Genomic DNA, 4559 nt, shown 5'->3' with positions numbered 1-4559 from the left:
ACCCTAATTTATTTTAACAAAACCCTAACTCTAAACCCTAAAAACCCTAAATCAAAAAAACCCTAGGGACTAAACATGCAAAAAACCCTAACCCTAGAAAAACACGGATCAAATCGTGCCCCTGGGAGAGTAATTTTGCCACGTCAGCAAAATGCTTCCACGTCAATGCGTTTAGTGCTAACATGGCAAAATCGCTCCCCTAGGGGCGCAATTTACTAAAATTTCACCCAAAAACGCTCCTACGTGGACGTGTTTTGTCATTTTCGGTCCTTTCCAGTAAATAATAAAAAAATTGGCCCATTTTCGTAAATAAAGTTAAAAATGGGCCTTTATAGGTAAAATATTCAGTTTAATGACATTTTTAAAAAATAGGGTGTAATTAATTTTTTGGTGAAATTAAGGAGAATTTTAAAAATTTTAATAGAGTTTCATTAAACTTTTTAAAAGCTTAAAGAGAGAAATAAAATTTTCAAAACTTTTGAAAAGTCTAATTATAATTTTTTAAAAGTTCAAAGTACAAATAAAAATTTCTCAAAATTTATTTTGGGTCATGTTTATTCACCCTTGATGGTTTTTGGAAAATAATTTAATTTTTGAAAAGCTATTTTTTTGCGTTTGGATGAATTTGTGTAAAATATTTTCCGTTGTTTGGTAGATTTCTGAAAATATATAATTAATGTTGTTTTAAACGAAATGTACATACATTTGAGAATTTATTATCTTTTATTATTTAATTGAGTTTATTTTATATCTATTAAATTTTTATTTTACATTGTTTTTGCATATTTTGAAATGATTTATTTATAAATAAATACATCAAATTAAATATATAATAGTACTCAATTATTAAGCTAGAATATTAATAAATCATAAATTGAAAACAACCAAGCAAATAGATGATTTCTATTTGTGTTATAAAAAAAATACAAAGATTGAATAATAATTTAGCTTCCAAACCATAATTAGTACTACAAATTAATAATATTATCCAAGTGCATAATTAGTAGTACACCACATGATCTACAATATTGTCCAAGTGCATTACTAGTATTACACCACATTGAAGCATCAGTATCTTCAACCTTGAGAAAATATTTGAAGACAACTTTTTGTATGCTTCATACTTATAGCCAAGAAAGCTTTGGCCTCAGATTCATGACCCACAAGATAATCAAACACACTACAAAGGAAGTCGTCATCAAATCCTTCCATCTCTACCGACATCACTTCTCCGTAAAGATGTGGTGTCTTATCTGCAGTAAATTATTCCAATGCATTAGCAATCTTACCAAGTTATTCACCCACAAATTTAATTTGTTCATCAATGACACTTTCTTGAGTATTTTTTCTTTTACGTTTAGATGTGCCGGATGAAGATACTTTTAATCTTACCTCATCAACCTCTTCATTATCGTAGTCTACAAGCACTGAATCTTGGTTACCATCATCCTAGTCTATGTTAGCAAATGTTCTGGAAAAACTCCCTGTTTCCATATCTTTTCCAACTACCAAAGTCATTTCATCATAATGATCAATACTTTTTTTTTCAAAAATGGTTCATACTTTTATGTGCTTTTTGGATATTATACACAATTAGAATAACAAGTAAAAAAACAACTGAAATATATTTAACATATATATATTACCATTACAGCTACATCATATGTCGCTCTATCACATGTGATCATTTTCATGTCATCATATCATCCAAAACCACTTTCGGCCTGAATTGTGCATATAATTTTCCATTTGTTTTTTATAGTCCACAGATGATTTTCCACATGCTTAACATCACATTAAACTTGGAATGTTTTAGAAATAGTTGCAGCAACTCCATTAATAGAAACTGTTTTAAAAGTGTTAGAAGGTTTATTTCCTTTCTGAGCTTCCTCTACTAAAATTTTGAGAAAAAGATGTTCCATCAGTTTTCCCTACCTAAATTGCATCATTGTTCATTCTTTGTGGCCTTTACCCATTATACATTAATTATTTACATTGTTAATAATTTATGTAACGCCCTAAATTTCTTAGTTTTGATTTGCTAAAATATGTCAAGTAAAATAATTTGCTCTAGTGGATGATAGGTGTTCTGTTTATGTGCCTGAGGTCTTGTGTCAAAATCTCTTCCTTTGAATTTTTTTTTTGTTTTTATTCTTTCACTTGACTGGTAACATATAGGCTGTATTTGATTTTTATAAATTTGTTAACAATAATGAGCTTGCTGGTTCAGTGGTAAGGCTTTAGCTTACCTTTAGGTCCTAAGTTCAAATCTTGTTGTGTAAAAAGGGGAAACATTTTTGCTTCTCTTTGCTGTGCCACTCATGCTCAGAATTTGGGTCAAATTCAAATTCCAACAACCTAATTTAGATAATATCAAGATAATATTTAGTGGGAGGTTAATTAGTTTTCTTTTTTATTTTTTTTAAAAAAGAGGTTTTCTCCTAAAGTTTTTCTAAGTATCATTCCCACTTTTCCCATTTTCCCAATTTTGTTTTTTTTTCCACGTCAGTTCCTTATTGCAGAAATTTTTTTCCTGTTGATTTCTTTTTCAATTTTCCCCTATTCAAGTTCTGGAAATTTACTTCTTCCCCCTGTGATTCTGTTTCTCCTTTCTTTGTATTTAAATCCTTTTTCTCCGTGCTTTCGATATCCATAGCTTGTTGATTGTTGTTATGTTCTTCTTCCAACTCTTTTGTCATCCCTTGTTATTGCCAGTGTTACGTTTCTCGGTAAGTACAATTGTACTCCTTTCAATGTTTTTGTTTAGACATTTTCTCAAGGTTGGTAAGTGAGTTGATTGGTTTCTAATGCTAAATTTTGTTGTTTTGGTTTTTCCGATAAGAGAAGATCGCGAGACACACGACATTCCTCCAACTTTGTGAGTGTGTTGAAACCTCTATCGTTAAGGGTATGTGTTCGAACGCCCATGTTTAGGGGCTGGTTGTGTTAATTCGGTTGTGAGGTTCAAGCGTTCAATTTTTGAACGAATATTTTTCCAAGTAAGGATTGATTCTCGTGTTTATTTGCTAACCTGATAAGTTGGTTGTCGTATGTAGGATATGAAATTATTGTTGTTGTGCTGACATTTCGTTATAGTTAGGTGGGTCATTCTAATTTTGAAAAATCAGTGAACAGTGTGAAATCGAAAACCTTATTGTTGACACCACACGACCATATGTCTGGCCGTGTGAACCATACAGGTGTATGAGCCACACGGACTGTACCAGATAGGCCGTGTGGGCCACATGGGTGTGTACGCCAAATTTGAGTAAATCTAGTTAGGGTCGTGTTTTAAAATGCATTTCGAGGTCAGTGATTTTGTAGGTTCTGTTAAGTGAGATGCATGTTATTTGATAAATGAAAATTGTTGTTCTGATGTGTTTGCATAAGTTCTAGAAGTTTGTTAGTCTTATTAATTATGTATTTGATATGTACATCTGTGAGCATTGTCATCATGATTTTGACCAGTTAAGCATATATAAGCATGTTTATTCCTAGGGATTCCTTAGCTCGGACCGAAGAAGCAATGTCACTCAATCATTATCAAACTGACTGTAATCTTTTTCTGTCTATGAAGATCCCACTAGAGCTCCTTCTACTTCTAATAGGCCATGAACTAGAGTAGAATCATTCTCAATGAACCCATAAGAAGTGATCCCATTTTTTTCATTGGGTCCGGGTAAAGACCAAAGGTCTTGAGCAACCGATCCAGCAGAAAAAATCAAAAGATAAAGAAGTATCATTAATTTCTTTATGCTCGTTCCAAGCTCGAAGTACCATTTGTGCTAATAAGAATCCCCTTCATTACATGATTTCTTCTTCATATAGATAGATATAGGATCTAAGAGGCAATTACTTAGAAGTACATTTTTTACAACAACCCTTCCTATCTGATAGAAAAGGATCCCATAATCCTGAACCGATCTTACCTGGGATCGCAAATCCCAAGTTTGTCTATGAAGAGCAGATCTAATTGTATTAGTGTCTATAATTGATTTCTTCTGTGTAACATTAATCGATAGGGCCTCATTGGTAAGTGCTACAAGATCTTGTGCATTGGAACCCATGATTATGGATTTGAATCCATTAGAATGGAACATTTTCTTTTCCAAGTGAAATCCCCAATATGTGCTATGTTGTTTCATATGCATTAGGGTGGGATATGAAATGTGACGGAGGAAGTTCTGGTAGACTATGTTTTGCAATTTCTGTATCTAACAGTTAAACACCGCATATTTCTAAAGTTGACAGTTTTAGCATTATACCTATTAGCTTGAATGTATATTTTTGAACAGTGACATACGATCACTGATTGGTGTATGAGCTTGGATGGGTACTAATTGCCCTATTTGGTGTGTTGGGTAGGACAGAGATGGTGTGTAGCGGATGGGGGTAGAATTTGTATTTGACCTATGTAATATGTTGCATCGCATGATATGCCATGCCATCTGTATCTGATTTGATTACTGTGCTCCATCGCATGATATGCTTTTCCATCTATGTCTGTTAGGTTATTGAATTCTATATGACTATCTGTTATTGATTTTTGTTTGTGGGCT

At 32.7% G+C, this 4559-nt stretch overlaps 1 pseudogene; it reads right to left on the bottom strand.

Annotated features, from left to right (window-relative positions):
• Positions 1-3494: 3494 nt before the first annotated feature.
• On the bottom strand, positions 3495-4151 carry LOC128040484 (protein Ycf2-like; annotated as a pseudogene).
• Positions 4152-4559: the final 408 nt, after the last annotated feature.

The sequence above is a fragment of the Gossypium raimondii genome, chromosome 4 (assembly GCF_025698545.1).
Source record: "Gossypium raimondii isolate GPD5lz chromosome 4, ASM2569854v1, whole genome shotgun sequence".
NCBI lineage: Eukaryota > Viridiplantae > Streptophyta > Magnoliopsida > Malvales > Malvaceae > Gossypium > Gossypium raimondii.
This window is presented reverse-complemented; position numbering and strand designations above follow the sequence as displayed.